The sequence below is a fragment of the Pteropus alecto genome, unplaced genomic scaffold (genome assembly GCF_000325575.1).
Source record: "Pteropus alecto unplaced genomic scaffold, ASM32557v1 scaffold61, whole genome shotgun sequence".
Classification (NCBI taxonomy): domain Eukaryota; kingdom Metazoa; phylum Chordata; class Mammalia; order Chiroptera; family Pteropodidae; genus Pteropus; species Pteropus alecto.
The window spans coordinates 4,208,233-4,230,231 of NW_006434835.1; positions in this window are offsets into that span (position 1 = coordinate 4,208,233).

The following is a 21,999-nucleotide window of genomic DNA, read 5'->3' on the forward strand; positions in this document are numbered from 1 at the left end:
TACGTTGGCAGAACCCGTCTGCCCAGGGAGCATGCAGTACTGATCCCGGCCCCTTAGGGTGCTGCCTTGCTTAGCACCCCCACTTCCAGGATGCACCCCCTGGGCCAAATGTGGGTCCAGGAGAACTCCCGTGATATACTTGCTCCCACTGACTTACTCTGTGCTGAGAGCTAGGCTAAGCTCTTTTCACGAATGATCTTGTTAAATCCTCACATTATACCCACTTCACAGAGAAGAACACTGAGGGGTAGCAAGAATAGGTGACTATGGCCGCGCCTCTAGCGAATTCTAGAGCTAGGACTCAGAGTTCCCCTTCAGTCTGAGCTCTGAGCGCTGCATCACCGGGTCTGCCATATCGCTCAACTTTTTAGAGCCGGACCCTCTAACTTCCTTCATTTTATGGAGGTTTGTTTTAACGAGCTGTTTGTACTGGGTCACCGTGGGCAGAGTGAGAAAGAGGGTGGGCCCGAGAAGAGGCCACCGAGGAAAGCAAATTCGCCGAGTCTTTGACGTGTTCCATCTTCCTTCTGCCTTGTGGGGTGGTTGGTAGCAGCAGCGACCCTGGTGGGCAGCGATGGGGAATGGCCAGCGCCTGTTTTATCACAGCCCAGCTTCTCTCCAGAATGTCGCCATTTGAATGTCTGCACCTGAAACTTAACACTTCGAAAAACGGGCTCTTCATCTTCCCCTGCAAAAAGCGATGGGAAACTTTCGACCCTCCGCTCTCACACTCTTCCAGAAATTCTCGTCCTGAATCAGCTCTTTGACGCCTTCCAAATTATCCAGCTGCTCTCATTTTCTTGTCAATGCTTTTATTATTAATATCTTTTTTCAAATGTGTTTTCTTTGCCACTTCCATTTTATCGACTCGGCCCAGGTCCAATCCAATGTATCAGTCTAGTCTTGAACGTGATATGAGGCCACTTTACATGTTGACAGCAGGGATTTGTTTGATCTCAAGACTAGCTTCGAGAAGCTGTTCATGCCTTAGTTACTTCTAAAAGAACAACTTACATCAATTACATCAAAGTCAGATTCATCTATTTGGCGCTCAGATAGCGCAAAACAATTCTACATAATAGATTAACTTGTTCAAATGATCTGGAGGTTGTTTTGTGAATAATTTATCTAGACCTTCCCAAATGTCGTTCGGATCAGTTATGTTTTATACAGATGTGCTGCATTCAATTGGAAGTTGGCGTTCGATAATCTATTTCTTTTCTAAAAATCTCTTAGGCCTTTCCTGCTTTCGAAAGATAAACTTGGACTTCAATTTAGTAATAGTTTGAATAGATTCAGAACAGTAGCAATTTTTAGGTATATGACAGAGGAAATGCTATTTAAGTGGAGTTGCTTATTTCCAATATTTATTGAAATATTCATTTAGACACGTGGGATTCATTGGTAAATAAAACAAAGTTCCTGATCTTATAAACCTTACATTTCAAAAGGAAACTAAAATGAACAGTTTGGAAAGGTACGTTTTAAAAAATAAAGTCAAACATGAAAAAAAAATCCGGGAATTGTATATTCAGTGATATGCTTATCAGTTTAACAATTGGATCTGGAGAAATTAAAGAGACCTGACTTGCAGTGTTCACTGGTTTCCATGGTGTAAACACTCCCACTATGGCCAATTTCAGCTATCTAGACAATGTCACCAAATGCAGAGTCAGGGACACCTACACGAACACAGCTCTGAGGAACTGGGGTGAGCACACCGTCAGATCTGAATTGACTCTGTTACAATTTAGATTTTCAGACAGCTCAATGAATAAATTTAGTTTTAAAGAAAATAAAATTGGGAGGGAAGCAAAAAAAAGCCCTAAAAGATACAAAAGTTTCACACATCAAACAGCATGTCATTGGTGTTCAGAACAGGCCTCCCCAAAATGTGCCGCTTTGGCACATGAGTCATTTTGAGCTGAAGGTGATCACAACCCTGCAGACTCACAAGAAACTTTTACTTCTCCCTGAAAGAATTTATGGACCTTGCCCACAATAAGAGTTAACACCAGAAATAACTTTTTACGACCTATCTATAAGGCGGGGCAAACTTCTAATTCCTGCATGTCTGCTTTTGCCATTGTCCTGAGAATAAGCTTCCTTCCCTCAGAAGCCCCAGGGCGCCTTACCTCGTCCTTAGCTCAAAACGCCTTATATACCTTTTCTGTTTTTAAACTTCTTTTCTGTTTTTAAACTTCTCATGTTGTTGGACCATTGACGCTCTCATGTATGTGGAGTTCCCATACATACACATGTAATTAAATCTGGTTATCTTTCTCTTGTTAATTAGTCTCATTTAGATTCAGTTATGAGACTAACTGAAAGAACCTTGAAGGGGAAGAGAAGGGATTTTCCTTCCCCACAGAGTAAAACAGAAAAATCTCTTTATTTTTTGAACATATGATATAATGATGAATAATAAAGTCCAAGTAACAGGCAGTAAGGCCTAAAAATGGTCTATCAGTTTACAATTTAAACCTGTACAACTGAGAAACACTTTTTTTAAATAATACCTTATTTTCATTCTGAAACTCTTCTGACTCATTATCTAAATTGTGCAGTTACTCACGAAATTTTAGAAATATGTTTTCATCAGTGAATAACAATGACCGTTTATTAAGTCTAATTACGGGTCAGGTATTTTAATGCATTTTCTGTACAATACGTCTGCAAAGTGGCTATCATCCCATTTCAGAGATGAAGAAACTGATGCTCAGAGAAAGGAATTGACCTGATACCCCCACTAGTAAACTCAATCTGGGATTCGAATCAAAGTCCATCTTATTCAAAAGCCTGTGGGGGTTTGTGTGTGCGTGTGTTGAATGGCTTATGAACAGTTTCAAAATAAATTCTAACTCTCGGAAACGCGTGAATTGATTAATTCCCTGGGCATTTAAGGCTTAGGATTCTCTCCTCGGAGGTAGGAGGTAATTTTAGAGCAACCGAGTCAGATCCCATGCTGCAGGTTTATACTTTAGCTGTCCCCAGGAGCAGCGCGGCAACAAAGTGTACCTCGCTAGACCCGCAGGCGGGACCGCCGGTGTTTACCCACTTCACGATGGCCCCGAGGCTGTTGAATATCCTCCTTGGTGGCACCTAGCCACACAGGGCCAGCTCTGGGCAGTAAAATGCAAATACCTTTCCTTAATCACGCACTTAAGTAGCTCAGCGCGTCCTGTGAGATAGCACTCAGAGCCCCTCACGTAAGATGTGACGCAGAGACTCAGAATCACGCTAGTGAACCCCCAAAAGCAACTGATATTTTAAACAAATACAAAATAACAGACTTCGATAACCGAATAGGATTAGAGGTGACCTAGTTCAACCCTCGTGTCAGAGACAGAGAAGCTGAGGGACTTCCTGCGAGTCACAAAAGTTGTTAGCAATGCATCTCAGGCCCCACTCGAGGGCTGATTCCCGGTCATGCGCCCTTCCCACCATCCACGTGGTGCTCCTTGCTGAGGAACCAGCATGGGTGCAAGTCCCCCAGGGCGACGCTTCTTACAGAGTTTAATACCTTGGGCGGAGCAGACAGAATAGTAGAAAAAGCTCTCTGGATTCCCAAGTTTTGATAACATAACCGGCAAAGGGCACCGTGATGGTGTTTGCACAATATTCTCACACAATCAAAAATTCCTTCGCAAGTGTCACGTGTACCACCACGAACACCTTACACATTGATAGCATTTCCCAGTTTGTGGACTATTTTCCGCATACTGTCTCATGAGTAGGAAACTTACTAGTAGCCAGAGATCGGTACCCCCATTTTATAGGTGAGTAAACCGAAGTGCAAAAACGTTCCGACGCCTTCTGCACAGCAAGAGGCAAAGAGGGAACCAGAGCCTGTGTCTGCCTCCTCATCCAGCGCACTTTTCTCGCGATGTCAAGAAGAGGCATCGGAGCAGCTTTGATACACTCACATTAAACAAAAGCAAGGCGCAGCGCTCTCCCCTTAACAGAGACGAAGCACGCGGCCAGCCGTGGAGCCGGTCCCGGACTTCAGCGTTTCACAAGGCATCCTTCCCACTACAGGCACAGGCCTCCGCAATCCTCTGTTAGTCCTGCGAGCAGAGCGTAGTTTCTATGTACCAAAAACACGTGAGCCGCTTCGAATTTAGCAAATCTCATTCTGCTAGGCAATGCGGCTGGGCAATCGAATGTCTCAGACACGCCTGTGCTCCTGCCAAGTTCAAATCCTGTGCATCTGTGGCTTTTTCCTTCCCTTGCGTAATGAGTTTGAATCTTTTTGGAAGGCGCATCCTCACAAGGAGAGGTAAGAGAGGTCCCTTCTGTCGTCGGCCTCGTGATGAAGTAATTACTTGGCAGTTAACAAGCAAAGGCCTTCTGCCAGTTTGGAATGACGCCAAGAAAAGAGCTGAGGGAAATTCCAAGATATAGTTCAGAATCTGACCCTCAACATATGAATAAGAAATTATGGTTAGAAGGGACACATTCTATTTTTTGAGAGTCTGAATGTCAGTGTATCTTCTAGTGGGTGTGCTGCTTCTCTCTTGTGTCTGGAGAGGTAAAATTTCTAAAATTATCTTTAGGAGATTGTTACGTAATTGAGAGAAGAATGGTCTAGGTCGAATGTCAGAAGAATGTTCTGCTCTTATTTACCTAGAGAAAATGATGTGTTTTACTATCTGTATCAGAAATATCTACTGTTGTAAATGTTCATAGATTCATTTATAGCTTTTGGATTGCAAAATATTCAAAGCAGAATTCATTAATCTTGAGGCAACTTTTAAAGAAATCCATAGGCATGGTAGGATATGTGGAAACGCAAAAGGAGATTATAAAAAAACATTACCAAAGGCATCCGATATGTTCTTAAGGGCGTACTTGAAACAGCTGAATGAGTATCTTTCTTTTTGATTCTGTGCTCTTTGGCGGTACCGTTTTCCCGGGGCCAGACATGACGGAATAATCCCAATCTGCTTCCAGACCCGAATCGTGCTGCTTCTGCCAAGGAGTAGCTTAGCACATCTCAGAATCCTGGTTGCCTCCTATGCAAACTGTTTATCGCGTCACTGATTTTAATGACCCTCCTTATAAAAATTTAGCGTTTTGACTACCCAATTTTGTATTTTTAAAGTAAAATATTACCTTTGAACACTCTCCCCATTAAAGACATAGGATCTCTGGAGACACCTTAGGAAAGAGAGCAGGGATCCATTCTGCTTATTCGGCACAAAGCTGCAAACATCCTTTTTACCCGTGTGGCTCCGAAGCTCTAAAACATTTCTCAGGCAATACTACAGCTCCGTAAATAGGTGAAAGAACGACAGCTCTACTAACTAAGTGCATGAGATTATCTCAACGAAGCAAGCAGATGCGAGAGAGGAAACGAATATGCAGGGCTCACCGATCGTTTAAATGAACAGTTGAATACATTTAATCCACAGTTTTTAACTGATGATAGTTGGAGACACATTATGCCACTTCTCAGAATACCTTGAGAAACACTATTATGCCAGGCAAAGTGATTTTAAAACTTGTATAAAAGTTGGCATTTGAATTGGTTCTGCTTGCCAGAACACAATAAAACAAATCTATTCATCTAAATGTTCTTTTTTGACTCGCACTGCCTCTTCCTCTTTGCCAATTTGTTTATTTGCCAAGTGCTATTGATCATGCAGGATAGTCATTTTGAACTCTAGCTTTTGAGGCTTTCCTGTCAATACATACTATCTGAGTTTCCAAGAACTTCTTCACTCCATTTCAGGTGTCATCAGGTTGTAAGAGTTTGCTTCAGATTGAAAAGACTCAAAGATAGGATTTTCGCTGCAATGTGGAACTCTTTCCAAGATAACTGAGAATCCAGTGGTATTTTTCACCTGCACTAAAGAGCAATTTCTGATTCTAGAGAGGTTTGTGAAATGTGCTAGACTGCTTTCCCAGGGCAACAAAATCCTGTACTTACTCATTATACTGGTTGTGTGACTGTCACTTACAATAACACAGTCCTGAATATAAACACATGGAGACTCATAGCTTTTTGTACACTGCCTTCCACAGGGCCTCCGTCCGCTTGGCAGTCTCTTTACTTTGGGACACACTAGAAAACAATACAACAAGGGACTTCCTGTTTTAAGATGACTGGAGGATGTTCCCGCCTCTTTCTCCTCCTGAAAAGCACCCCAAAACCAAAGTAAGGGAAATAAAAATTAGAAACACAAATTCCATCTATGGTAAAGTCTGAAACACCAAACCCAAACTCCATTGTCACCCCACAAAAAAAAATGGGCTTGTCACCTGATCACATGGTTGCAAGAACCAAACGGTCCACGGCCCCTTTTTCCAGTCCTACCCAAGCACCCAGCGTGTATGCGCGTGTTTACACACACACACACACACACACACACACACACACACCCCTTCCAATCGGTTTTTTAATAGGAGAGAGCGATCAGGGGGATCCTTTTATGAACTATATAGATGTCTAACCAATGTACTGTATACTTGAAACTAATTTAAATAAATAATTTTTTAGATGAGATTTAAGGGTCACTGGGCATTTGAGGAAAGCTTTCAACAAATAAGAGGTAAAAACTAACCGAGAGAAAAAAAAAGTACTCAGAGGAAATGAGTCAATGTTAATATGAGTTAATGTTACTATCCTGAGATATTTTAACCACTAAACAAATACAGAAATTTATTTTTTAAGGTATCATCGGAGAACAAAAAAGTGATCATCTCTTGGAAAGTAAAAATAAATAGCCAAAAAAAAATTTTTTTAAGTGAACAGAAGGATCGAAAGATAAAGTTGAAAAAATTCCTCTGAAGTAAAATAAAGAAATAGAGATAGAAAATAAGAGATAGATAAAAATTTAAAAGATCATCCAGGAAGTCCAACATCTGGGTAATGAGAATTTTACGGAGAAAAGAGTGAGGAAGGAATTATCAGAGAAGCAATATAAGGAAATTTTCTTAAAGTAAAACAGGAGTCTCTAGAATGAAAGGACTCGTCAGGTATCCGGTACAACACATGATGAGAAGACCCAGAACAAGACATATTACAATGAAAACTCAGAGTATCAAGTATGAAAAAAGATCATAAAAACTCCCAGAGAGACAATGAGACAGATGCTAAGGATTCGGATGCCACAGAGCATGGCGTCGACTTCTCAAAAGCAACACTGCAAAACCAGAAGACAGCGGAGAAACGCTTTCCAAAAATGCTGAGAGAAAACGATTTGTAAACTTGAATTCTAATCCCAGCCAAACTATTTATATGAGGGTAGAGATGAAGACATTTTAGTCACATAAAGATAAAAAATAATTGATCTCCAATGCGTTTTCTCTAGAAGCTATTGGAGTCTACATTCCACCAAAATGTGCAAATAAACTAAAAGAGGAAGGGAACTTAGGAAACGGGCAAACTAACAGGAGAAGAGGTCGTGGTGATGCTCGGGACTCGCTGAAGGACGTCCAAGCCAGCCGAGGCAGGAGCAAGGGGACTGAGGGCTCAGGCTGCCTCTCCGAGAAGAACGGCCGTGAGGAGATAATATACATCAGCACGTAGAGTGGTGGAGGTTTGGGCAGGACGTTTTTTAGGTTTGGGCAGGAATTTCTTTTAGGGAGTGAGAGGTATAGATTGGTGCAGGGGAACAGATACCCTAAAAGGATGTCACCAGAAAAAAAAAAAAAAAGACGAATTGATAGATTTGCTGATAGGTTTGGCCCTGTGGAAACAGATGCTATTGGAGGTATAGAGAGATGCAGGCGTGGGTTCAAAGAAATTAAAGGAACAGCAACAATAAAAATGAGTCTACTGCTAACTCTTAGAATAGCAGATTCCACAAGAAAGAAAACGGAAACAATATATCTCTTGGCTCAGAAGAGAATATATTTACATCTGCATAATAATGTACATACTGAATAGTGATGGAACCCAAACTTGCAACTCTACGAGGTTTTCAACAAACGGTGCTGGGACAATCGTACCTGCACGAGCAAAAGAATGAAGTTCGACCCACCCCACGTAATATACAAAAAGTTGAGTAAAAATAGCTCATAGACCTAAATGTAAGGGCTAAAACTATAAACCTCTTATGAGAAAGCATAAAAGTAAATCACTGTGATCTTGAATTAAGGAATGGTTTCTTAGGACACCAAAAGCATAAGCAACAGAAGGAAAAAATAGGTAAATTCGACAACATCAAAATTTAAAACTTTTATGTTTCAAACACCATCAAGAAAGTAAAAAGGAAATTCATAGGATGAGAGAAAATATTTGCAAATAATACATCCGATTAGAGACTGGTATTCGGCGTATAAAAAGAACTCTTACAATGCATATAACTCATAACAATAAAAAGACAAGTAACTCAATTTAAAATTAGGCAAAGTATTTGAATAGACATTTCTCCAAAGGAGGTTGCAAATGGCCAATAAGCACATGAAAAGATGCTCAACATCGTTAGTCATCCGGGAAATGCAACTCAAAACCACAATGAGATACCACTTCACACCCACTAGGGTTTCTAAAACAAAAAAGACACGTATTGGTAAGGAGGTGGAGAAATTGGAACCTTCATGCGTTATTAGTGGGAATGCAAAATGGTGCAGCCGCTTTAGACAGCTTGGCAGTTCCTCGAAATTTAAACATAGAGTTACACTATGTTACACAATTCTACTTCTAGGTATACACCTGAGTGTATTGAAAACATACGTTCACACAAAAACTTACGTTTGAATGTCCACAATTATCCGTAACAGCCAAACAGTAGAAATAACCCAAATAGCTATCAACTGATGGATGGATAAACAAAAAGCGGTCCCTCCGTACAACAGGATGTGATTCCATCGAGAAAATGGATGAAGCACTAACACACTCTACAACATGGATAAACCTTGCAAACACATTTATGATACATGAAAGAAGCCAGGCGCAAAGTGCCACATGTCGCACGATTCCATTTACATGAAACGTCCAGAACAGGCAAAGCCATGGAGACAGAAAATGGGCTTCTCTCTGTTTGAGAGGAGGGAAGCACGGGTGACCGCTCTTGGGTGCAAACTTCCTTTTCGAGGTGACGCAAAAGTTCTAAGACCAGGTAGTGGTCGTGGTGATGGGACTCCGTGGATATACGGGCAACGTCGAACTGTCTACTTCAAAAGGGTGGATTATGTTTCAAATCCACCCAATAGGAAAATTGTTATACGGAAACCCAATAGGAAAATTGGGGGGACGAGAAAGAATGGAGCTAACTCCTCGCCTGTCGGACATCAACACAGCTAAAATTCACGAATCAACGGAACATCGGTTTACACACTATTTTACAATATAGAGGTATATTCCGGGAGAAACTTCTGGAAGAGGGCAGTACTTGCTTCTGGGAAGCAGGCTGTGGAGGGGAGAGAGGCAGGGGGTTGTTCTCTTTGACTGGGAACCTTCCTTTTAAGACTTGGGGGAAATTTTGCTTTGATAAAAGTAAAATTTAAAAATTTGCGCTCAGAACTACTGACATCGCATAAATAACAATATTAATAATTCAGCTACCGCTTACGCGTGCCTCCTAAAGGAGCAGGCTGAGGAATCGTGGCGAGGACAATGCCAGCTAAATGTCTGCACGGCATTCGAAGAGCTGCCCGGGAAGTCTGACGAGCAACGAGGGAGTGTCACGCTCGCTTGTTTTCTCCCCACGGAGATCTTTGCGGCCTCTAAGGATTTTAAAGTATTCCTTTTCAGAGTCAATTTAAGTTCTTATTCTTAAGATGGTTAGTAAATGATTGTTTAAAAGCATGATATGAAAATCCCAGACAGACCTGTGCTGGAAATAGCACTGGGTACCCCTTGCTGTGTCACTTTGTGTAAGGTACTGATTTCCGAGCCTTAGTTTCTTCACCTGTAGAATGGGGACAATAAAACCCTCACGCAATTGCTATGAGGATTGGTTTAGGTGATGTGTAAGAAAGCATACAGCACAGCACATGGAAAGTGCTCAAGAAATATTCTATTCGTTCATTAATTTGTTCAAAATGAAATGAGTTGTGATTCAAAAGGAAAAAAAAGAACAAGATCCCCCCAAAAAGGCAGATGTGACCAGCATGATCATTCTGCTGTACAAAAGAAAAACAGAATACGTTTCAGATTTTGCAACTAATATGCAGTCAGGCTAATTTGAGAATTATTTAAGCTTTCATTATACGTATATGTGTCTACAACAGGCGATACTGTTATGCAAATTTTTAAAGTTAAAGAAACCATCTCACACCTGTTAGAATAACTATAATCAATAGGACAAGTAATAACAAATATTGGAGAGGATATGGAGAAAAAGGAACCTTCATCCACTGCTGGTGGGACTGCAAATTGGTGCAGCCACTGTGGAAAACAGTATGGAGGATCCTCAAAAAACTAAGAATTGATCTACCATATGACCCAGCAATCCCATTGCTGGGTATTTACCCCAAAGACTTGAAAACCCATATCCAAAAAGGTATTTGCACACCGATGTTCATAGCAGCATTATTCACAGTGGCCAGGACATGAAGCAACCAAAGTGTCCTACCATAGAGGATTAAATAAAGAAGATGTGGCACATTTAGACAATGGAATATTACTCAGCTATAAGAAGAGATGAAATAATGCCATCTGCAGCAACATAGACGGACCTTGAGATAATCATGCTAAGCGAAATAAGCCAGACAAGAGAAGTTGAAAACAACATGATATCACTCATATGTGAGGTTATAAACCTAAAAACAACAAACAAACATGACAAACAACAGAGACTCATGGACATGGACAATAGACTACTGGTTACCAGAGGGTAGGGGGGGAGAGGGGAGGGGGAAGGTAGATGAAGTTAAAGGGGTCAAATATGTGGAGACAGAAAGAAATCGAACTATGGACAGTGAACACACAATGCAATGTATGACTTACTCTTGAATTGTATACTTGAAACTTCTGCCCCAATAAACTTCATTAAAAATAAATAAATAAATAGATAAATAGATAAATAAATAAATAGATGGAACTGTCATATTCTATACAGCATTCTGTGACTTGCTTGTTTCGCCAACACTGTTTCTGAGATTTACCCCAGTTGATGTATAAAATCCCATTGAGGGAACATACAGCCACGTGTCTGTCTGTGCTACCTGACAGACGCGGAGGTTGTGTCCACATTTACACTGTCACCAACAATCTCATGGGGAATGTTTTCGAGCTGTTCTCTTCGTGTGTATGTTCCAAAATTTCTCTAAGGCAGCAGCTCTCAAATATTTTTGCCTCAGGAACCCAAAAAGGTTTTGTTTGTGTGTGTTAGAGCTATCAATATTTATCATATTAGCGACTGAAACTGAGAAAATTTAAAAATATTTAGTTATTCACCCATTTAAAACAGCAGATTAGGAAAGTGGAATTCAGATATTAAGTAAGGCCACATGTCCTGGGGACAGAACTCAAATCCAGCCAAAGCTGTCCCTCTTCCCCCAGGCCCTGTGACCTCCTGCCTGGGCCTAGTAGGGACGCTAGGATGGCTCCAGCTTCAGGGTGACCTGGTCTCTGGAACCTCGAGTTCTATGAGGAAGAGACAAGTGGGTGAGAGTCCAGCCCATGGGGAGTGCACATGTGGCTTCAGAACCCCCATCGCGATAACAGCTGGGCCAAGGCGTGAGGCATGGTGTGGTCAGGACAACAGTGTTTACACAGGCTGCTGGTCACTGGCCCTTGTTCCACACCCAGCCCTCCTAATTCAGGCTCGAGTCTCTCACTTTGCCTTTAAAAGCAGAGTTAGGAGATGTCACCTGCATTAGCCAATTATTCATCTTATCTCTCCCTTTATTTTGGCCCATGGAAACATAGACTCGAACCACTTCAGTCAGCAGAAACCTGTGTGTCTTTCTTCAGGAAGTGGCTGCCAGGCCTAGGGCTGATCTCTCGTGTTATCTAGGTGCCTCGGCGCCCGTGAACGTGGCCTCCGGTCAGCTGTTCCTCGCTATCCTTAAATATGTTCTATAAATAGCTACAGAGCTACAGGGACAGGATTAAAAGGTTTCTATCATGATGCTTCAATGATTCAATGTAAACATTACAACTATGTCACACTTTTTATAACCCTGTTCCGAGAATGCTTTTTATTATTCTTTGTTTTTGTCTTTAACTACAACAGAAAAAATGAAAGGGACGTTAGCCAGTTTGATCCTTATTTTTGCTGAAATGTGGTTGTTTTCTGGTTTTGAAATTACCTTTCTTTTTTCTTTTTTTTTTAAATTGCTTTCATGGTGTTTATGTACCTGGATTTAAAGTGGCATTTGTATTTACGGATTGCTTATTGAAATGATATTATAAGAATCTAACTGAATATCAAAAAACAAATATTGAGTTCTGTTTACAAATGCTCCTTGTTCTTAATGGGTAATTTCGTGTTATTCTGTTGGAATAAAAATTAAAGAAATATCACCTCTTAGAGCAAAATGATTCATCACAGTAATTAACACAAGAGGGTGGGACACACACAGGGTGCCCTTGGAGTTCAATGTCACTGAGAAGGACAGTGCCACATTCCAGGTACATGTGTCATAAGGACTAGGCATCCCATCCCTCCGATGCTATAAAGTGTAAATATGTCTGAAATATACACTCAACTTATGAGATGAAGTTTAGACAAATCCATAAGGCCTTTGGGCTTCTATAATTTAAAATATGTTTGCTATCAACTCTCCCCATCCCAGATCCTCTCAAATTCTGATATTTTGTTCAATGCACAGAAGATGTGTTTTTATTCTTTTCACTAAGTTTGAACATTTAAACTTCATGTTAACTAATCCCTACAATATCTTCTTTACAATAAATTATTGTTGTTATGTCTTTATTGCCAGAAAAGAAATTGTTTATTTAATCGGAAGGTACGTTAGACACCTGTGGGGGAGGAAGAAACTTTTCTCTACCCTTCAAGCTTCTTTCAACTGGTCTAATAACCTACATAAGACAGATGAACAAGAGAAAAATAACCAAATTTAATTACCTACCTACATATGGGAACCACACATACAAGAGAAAGTCAGAGACCCAATATACGTGAGAGGTTCCAAGACCGAAAGAGAAAATGAGGTCTATGTGACATTCTGAGCTAAGGATGAGGTTAGGTGCCTCGGGGGCGTCAGAGGGATGGGAGGGCATTTCAGGATGATAAGAAGACCAGATGTCCAGTAACTAGTAGTTTGCCCTAAGATAGGTCAAAAAGGTCATCCCTGATGACCTCTTATTACAGGCAAGGCCCCTAATTCAGATCCCTCTAGGTAGCTGGGGATGGGAAGCACACGTTTCTCTCGAGCCCACAGCGTCAGTTGTCTTTAGCTCAAAATAATCCACATACCGCTGGGTACATCTCAGGGTGACTCCTTCTGAACCCCTACACACTCAAAAGACATCTTTAAAATGAAAATTTTAGAAACATTTTTCGAGGCTCTATAATATGCCAGGAGCGCTTTTTATGAAAATCTTGTAAGGTAAGATTCCAGTCTACGGATGAGGAACATGACACTGTGAAGTCGTTCATGGAATTTTCCAGAGAAGAAATAACAAAACGGGTATCGAAACTCGGGTCGTCCCGTTTCACATGACACTGCCCTGCTCTCCAAATGCCTTCCCAGAAGGTAATGTGTTGTCGTGATTGTCCCCTTGACTCCCAGAGGCCCAGAGAAGAGCATAATTCAATTCGGGGAAGATAGCATTCCACCTGCCACGGACCTGGGCCACGTCCTCACCCCCTTCAATCTGGGTCCTGTGTCGACTTCAGCTGGATCCAAATTCTGTGAGCATGCTCTGTGTCCATCCCATCCCTCACTCTAAAGCCCACTGCATGTTCCACAGAATGCCTGCAACCGACAGCCTTTGACTCCAGAATGTTCTCTCCCTCTGTTCGCTCCGACTCTCATGCTTTCCTCTTCCATGACAGTCCATGTTCTGCATGATCTGAGCTCGACTCCCTGTGACCTGTTTCTGTGACAAAGGTCAGTTTTGAGGTCTGCGGGGCCGGGACCCCATGGTGGGTCTTATCACCGGTACACACACTAGCGAATGAGTGTAAGGGTTGCATTTCCTTCTCTTGGGCAAAGGAGGAATTGTCTATTTGGGTATGAGTTTTGGAGCGGCCGGTATCGGTAGTGAATCTGAAAATGTTTCGGCTTCTCCTTCAGAACACAAACAAGCAAGAGATGTGGTCTCGGACCCCAAAGATCTTACAGATTTATCATACACGAACAAAAAATTAATAACGATTCATGAAAGTATGTGACAAATGCCAAATAGCTGCAGAAATGGAAGTGTTGTAGATAATCAAGAGAAACTCTGACGTCAGTGGGATTTGAAAAGCGGCTGGATTTAAAGAGAGAAAGTGAAGATGATATTTAAATGAGCAGAGGTGTAATAGGGGATGAACAGGATGTGTTTAAGAATCCAGAGTATGCCAGACTTGTTGGAGAAATAGTTTTAATTACGTAACAATAAGAAAGAAGATTGACAGATAAGAGAAGGCTAGATTAGATAGAGATTTGAATGCCGTTCTTAGGAGCTTAGACTTTGTTTTATAAGATAGAGATTTGAATGCAGTTCTTAGGAGCTTAGACTTTGTTTTATAAGAAATAAGCACGTATTTAGTTAGGATTACTTTGGCTGTGTACAGCATAATAAACTCAAGCCAGCTTAAAAGGAACTTTTTAGGGAATGCAGGTTATCTTGCACATGGTAGTTACCTTATATGTAGTTGCTGTACTGAACTGAAGTTGCTCCCGAGCTCAATAAAAGAGAAGTCGAGGTCGTTCTACCCTTTGTTACGGGAAGAACGTAACAAAGCGCTCAGTGTAGCTTGATCATCTCCAAAAGGCATGTTTATGACGGAGAGAGGAACGAGGTCTTCCTGGCTGTTTTCTCTCTGCCCTGAGAGTTTACTATTGAAGGAAGACGTTTCCTAGGTGAAGGCTTTTGCCTTTCCCCATCCACATGAAAGACTTTCATCATGCCTCATTCTGCACAAAGCCAGACAAAGTCAGATGGTGTTATTTCTTTAAAAAAAAGAGAGAGAGAAAGAACAATTCATTGTATTATAGATAGTCATAATTTTTATACTGCATTTTCCTTAATCATACATCTCAATCTTATTTTATTTTGACAATCAATTCAGAGGGCAAACTCTACCCAGCCTGTTAATATTAGCATAAGCAGCTGTGAAAGCATGACTTGTTTAAAAAGTCGTGAGTATAGGTCAGACAAAAGCACCACGACTTTATTTGCTCAAAGAAGTTAAAAAACAAATTAAAAGGAACATTGAGATCAGAGAGGAAACCAGTCTGGGAAATGGGAACGAGCAAATTTTCTCATAACCGTTTTTTTGCTTTTAAAAAACAGTGACGAACTTGTATGACTTTAAGAATAAAAAGTTACTTTAATATTAAACTGCTATTACTATTATTTCAATTTTACTTACATTATTCAGTTTTATTTTGAATCCTTCATGTATGATTATAAAGTTTACATTGTTATAAGTAAGGTATACCTATTCTGTTGGGTTTATTTTTTTCCCTTTTTATTTTATATAAACATGCCCATGTCTTGACTTTAGTTCACACTCTTATCATTTGATTATCCCTATAGCGTCCCATTGTGTTGACATATCTAGAGCTGAGAGTGAGTTAGGGGGTTTTAATAGTGTGACAAGGCTTTTGTCCAACTACAGGTTGACTTGGTTTGTGTAGGTGAGCAGCAAAGTGCAGCATCCTAAAGGATGAGCAAGGAGCGTTCGTAGGTGAGGGATTTCGTTATGACTGTTATTTTCAGGAATAAGGTCTCAGAAATTCCTGCTTGTGGGTTTTTCTCTACCATAAAAAAACCCACTGGGCCTGGATAATCATTTCAGAGTGCTAGGAGAACAGACCGAAGAGATCTGTTTGCCAGTTACTGAGTTATTGTCCATTAGTTCTAAACTCATGCTTTTACACTCCACTTTGTGAGTCTGGATCTAGGCCTCTGAAGACTACGTTTTCTTTCTGCCAGCGGCTCCATGCTTGGCTCTGTCAGCAGGGGCATGAGGGGGAGTCTACAAGGCTGGAGGAGAAGAAGGGATGTGTTTCTTCCTAGCTGTTTCCTGGGTGACTTCCTGTCAACTTCCCGTATGACTCTGTCTACTGTGTGTGACTTCCTGTCTACTTCCTGTGTGACTTCTGTCTAATGTGTGTGACTTCCTGCCTAGTTCCTGCTTGCTGTTAATGTGAATGTCACCTCACGACACTTTCTCACCTGGTGGCAGCAGTTCCTTCCTAAAGTTTCCGAATCCAGTTTGCAATTTTTCCAACACTTGCAGAACCAGCTCTACTGCTCCCCTCGGCCTCCTAGTCAACCACCCAGAGACTCTGGCAGCAGCTAAGTAATGCTCCTCAGAGGTCTGGTTTCGATTTGTCATTTTTCTCTGCTTCGGTTTTTTTTTTTTTTTTTTTACCTGCCTTCTGTTGAAGTAACAGTTTAAAGTATCTTTCAGGAATGAACAGAAGCTGGCAGGAGGGGGATCAGGGAGGTGTTGGTCAAAGGGCATGTAGTTTCACTTTAAAAAATTGATTCAGACTGATATGTAAATCTTACGTTGTGCTATGGGCTGAATAGTGTCCCCCCAAAATTCCTGTGTTGAAACCTTTACTCTCAGCAGCAGAATATGACTCTACTTGGACATAAGGCCTTTAAAGAGGTAATTGGTTTGAATGAGGTCTTTAGGCCGGGCCCTAAGCCACTGTGACTGGTGTCTTTACAAGAAGAAGATATTGGGACACAGACATGACAGAGAGAAGACCAAGTGGGGACACAGAAAGGAGACGGCCATCTACAAACCGAGGAAAGAGGCCTCTCGGAAGAAAGCAGCCTTGCCAACACATTGATCTTGGACTTGTAGCCTTCAGAATTGTGAGAAAATAATCTCTGTTGTTTAAGCCACCCAGTGAGTGGCACTCTACCCTGGCAAACTAATATACTCGGTAAGAAGAGATATATATTTTGAATTATCATTAAATTTGATTAAGAGCCATCAAACTAGATGAACTTGAGCATCTTAAAATTATGTTTTGAAAACTGAGCATGTACAATTTTTTACCTTTCTTGGGGTCCACCATAGAAGAAGAAAAACAGGATAACAATAAATACCCCCATCTAGAAGAGCGTGGGGTGGTGGAGGAAGGGGCGCTCAGCGGCACTGCTTATGGCCCTCGATTTGGACCAGAAATCCCCTGGGCCTTGGTCTGTTGAGCTTCTTGTCCTTGGCAGTGGAGTAGGTCTCGCCACTGGGTTTTGGCCACTGGGAAGATGGACTTTTTCTGGCTTGCTTAAGTACCAGATCTGAGAGGAGTGTTATAGCATAAAGAGCTATCCTTTGGCTGGGAAAGTGTGAGTGTGTGTACGTGTGTGTGTGTGTGCACACACGCACGCGCACACACCCTGTCCCTGTTCCATTTGTTGTCCGCATCCTTTGTAGCTGAGTCTAAATGGCTAAAGAGGCTGAGTTTCTCTGTTAAGAGAGGCTTATGGATAACGGGTCCCTTGTCACCAGGATTGGATTATTTTTTTCTGGAGTGAACTGGAGAACCCATGTGAACTGTCTCTCATTTCATCTGGGAGAGACTCTGCTACAAGCAACATCAGTGACCAAATCCCATCGATCTCAGACTCCCCACGCCCACGGGCTGAGTGGGCCACAGAGCGTGAGGTTAGCAATACAGGCTCTGAAGTCAGGCTGACCGACGCTGGAACCTCGCAACTGTGTGCTCTTGCTCAAGTTTTCACCCTCCGACCTGTTTCCATGGCCGTAAACAGTAGTGATGAAAGTGCTCACATAAAGTCACTTGGGAACAGAGCATATAAAGCACTTAGGCAAATACAAAGCACTGAGCAAATGCTATTTATGAGGGTTGTTGTGGTGTTTATTAGGCTGCTCAGACACGGCAGCAACAGCATTAAGCCATGTTTTTATGGCTCCTCTACGTGACGACGGTCTTGCCCTGGGACATTAGCAGTGTTGGCGTGAGAACTCCGACAGGGAGTAGCAGATTCCACTCAGGTGGGACGTAGCCTTTGTACATGGCCTCAGGTTGCCTCCAACTCCAGCTGGAAAAACCTTTGGTGGGTTAGAAGGGACTGAGGCTCCATCTTCCACCACACCCACACAGACAGCTCCCGCTCCCCTGCCACAGTGCCCCGTCTTCTCTGATCGGGGGCTTAACTTTAGGCACAAGAGATTAGGGAACACGATTCTAAAAGGTACAAGATCAGTTTCTCAAGGTGGCCCTCCACCCTCTCAGGACAATGGCCCTGTCTTCCTCTGTCTCCTTTAGAAAGACACCTCTCAGTGTTCGTAAATAAACTGTCTTCCATCTCAGGAATATCTTCTTTAATAACTTTCTTAATTGCAGCGTCTGATTTCTTTGGTACCAATATTATTACTAGCTGGGATCTCATTCGGTGATCTGAGGTGGTTCATTTTACCGGCTCCCTCACCATCTGTTCATGTAATTGAGCCGTGGTTGGGGTCGGCTGTGCCGTGTTCCGTCAGCCTCCCACCCCCGCGTCTCTGCAGCAAGTTTTCTATCAACAACTCCCGCCGATGTCCTAGGTTCTCCGAGAATGTTCACCGTGCCGCACAGTCCCACCGAGGTGCGAAGCCTTCCTTTTTAATGGTCTTTCTTTTCTCTTTTATAAAAGTACTTGGTATCATCAGCTCCCTCGAGCCTCCGTTAGACAGTTCTGTTGCTTCTGCAACTGTAGGTGCGCTGTCAAGGTTAATCATCATTGTTTTGAGTATTTTTGCTGAGGTTTTTCTCTGATGCGTTTAGCTGGGTGTGATGTTCCTTTTACCTTTGTGGCACATGTTCTGTTAAGTATTATAGTTAAAGTGTATTTACATAACGTATCGGTCTCATCACGCTACGCTATGGCTGATCGTGGTTTCTCTCTAGTTAGGCCTATTTAAACAAGACATATCTGGTGTCCTTATCAAGGCAGCAAAGCCTGGACAATCTTATTATAAATGCAATTTGTGTAATTTAATCTTGAACTTGAGAACGTATCCTAAATATCGCACTTGCTCAATTTTCTAGTGAGATTAGAAAAAGGCCTCAGACTATCACAACATTAACATTAGAGAGAGACAGCAACGATCGCCATCCTTTGGAATGCTCCGCCACGGAGAATCTGGAGGCAAAGCGCAGGTGGTAAGAGAGACAAGACGTTGAAAAGGAAACCGAGGACTCAGGCGGATGCCGGGCCGGCCCGTAGGGAGCCCCCGACGCGGAGATTCGGTCTTCTCGACGCCAGCGCCCAGCTCGCTCACCTCCTGGTGGTGCGCGGCCTTCCACTGCCTCGCTTCCCCGTCACCATTCGGTGTCATTACCTGAGAGGCAGCATTACTAATTAAGGAACGACCAGCTGAAACATTTTGGCATCTTAGGACCGAGGCGAAACCTACTCTAAGATTTTACTACTTTAAAAACAAACAGACAAAGGAGCTTACAAGTGCCAGGCGCCTCTCTCGCTCCACTTCAGTTCACCTTGCTCCAGCCACCGCCCGTGACCGACTTGGCTCCAGTTTGGGCCAGCTGCACACCAGTACGAGCCGACAGGCCTAGCCTGAGGCTCACACCCCTCACCTCTCCCTTCCTGCCCAGCACTCCCGGTGGGGGAGAACTTGGAGGGTGCGCTCCCACAGGTGTGGGGGCTTAACTCCCCACCAGACCGGCTGCGTGTGGGAGCCAGCGAATAAATGCTCCCCCCCTTTTCTGAGATGTGCTTCCTCAAGGCTCCTGTGATCCCCACATGCCATGACCCCATGAGACTGAGAGCTGGTCACCTCCACTGGTAGCCGGTGGGGAAATAGAACTAAAAACAACATCTCCTAAAGCAGAAACCCTCTCCACCGAGGTAGTAGAGAAAGAAGCACTTTTGTTGTTGAATAAGCGTTAAGCCCAATGTGATGCACGTGACAGGCACCGTGCCGAGAGATCGCAGAGACAGACAGGAACCTCACGCTCTGTACAGCCAGGCTGGCCCAGCCCTCCACGCGTGTTCTCACGATCACAGTGGCTCAGCCTCGCGTGCGGTGACTCGACAGCACCACTCGTCACACTTGTCCTGGTAACTGGAGTGACCACCTGTGTTGGCTTAACGGCTGTATCCGGTGGAAAAAGAAACTTCTGTCTTTATGACCGGAGGTAGTTTTGCAGATCGAAGCCAGGCGCCCATCAAAATTAGGCTTCCATCTTCCCACGGGAGTTGGGAGGTAGGGAGTTATGTCATCTGATGCTCATATTACAAAAAGGTGGCTCTCAAGATGTTTGTCTTTTACAGCGATGGCTCCCAGGTTCCCAAGAAAGACATTCCTGAGTTATAGAGCTAAAAAAAAAGTCTCTGCTCCCTGAGATCACTTAAGACAAATCCACCCCCCTCAAAAGCCTGCTCAGCAGGGAGCCCCAGGTGAGGTTCTCAGGTGCTCTGTGACAAACAGTATTCTGTAAAAAACACCACAATGGAACATAGAGGTAAAGAAACAGTGGAAAATATTTGTTACACATGAGGGACAAAGAATTAATATTTGTAATATATTTTAAAAGGGTGCAAATTAAATAAAAATACTAACACCTCCAAAATTGCAAGTTTAAATTAGAAACCTTTTCCCCCCACCAGTTATGAAACAATTTTAAAAGATAATATTTTATTTAATCGCATCTAAGATGCATTGATTATATGACATGCCATTTCATTACGAACCATGAGGAAAGGAAAAGTCTGCTATTCAATCATGCTTCTTCCACTTGTGTAGATGTACTTAATGGAAAGTAAAACAAAGGCATCGAGCCTTAAACATGGGCTTCTGGAGTGGGACCCACGAGCGTCTGCGAGTCAGAGCTAGAATTCACATTTAGAGCCCCCTCTAGAATTTGAATTATTTCAAGGTTTGCCATCTCCCGAAAGACGTTTTACATTATAGTCATCTCGCTTAAATAGCACTAAAGTGAACCAACCATAAATTAAACGCTAGTGACTGCAACGCTTCGGGGGGTCGAGTACCAGCCACATACAAGTTTTGTCTTTGGTTTTGTTCCTTAATCAACAAATTTTAGTAAACGGAAAAATTGCCAAGATGGTAGAGTTCCCACGTACCCTGCATCTATTTGCTTTATTATTAACATCTTCCATTAGTGATGTCCAGTTGTCACAATTGATAAAGTAATATTCGCATATTATTATCAAGCGAAGTCCATATTGTATTCCTATTTTCTTAGTTAACGTCACCCCCCCCCCCCGCGCGCCTCTTCGTTTCTCGGCCACCGAGGATATCCCATTATATTCTGTTGTCATGTCCCCTTAGACACTTGCTGTGAAAGTTTCTCAGACTTTCCTCGACAGTTTTTAGGAGTACTGATCAGATATCAAGTGTTATTTGTCTGATGTTTTACTCATCATTAGACTGGGCTTTTAGGTTTGGGGGAGGAAGGCCATAAAAGTAAAGTGCCATTTCCATCGTCTCGTCTAAAGAATACATATTACAAACATGACTTCTCGCTGTTGATGTTGACCGTGATCGCCTGGCTGAGGCGTGTGGCAGGTGTCTCCCCGGTAAAGTTGCTCTTTGCCCCCTGTCCATCTGCTCTCTTTGGAAGGAAGGCACCTGTGCATCCCACGGCAAGGAGCCGGGGGGCGAGGCTCCACCTCGCCGAGGGCAGGATCTCTGCATGAACTATTCGGAATTCTTCTGCACACGCGATTCGTCTCTTCTCTCTGTCCAGCAACCACTGGTGTGTTCATCTTCCCTACAGTTTTGCCTTTTCCAGATTGTAATATAAATGAAATCCTACAGTATGTCGCCTCTTCAGACTGGCCTTCTCCACTTCGCAGTGTGCCCTTAAAACACTTGCGTGTCTTCGCCAGGCTGTCAGCTCACTGCCTCCTATCACTGACTAGTATCCCATTACCTGGATGCACTGCCGTAGGTAAACCCACTTATCTGT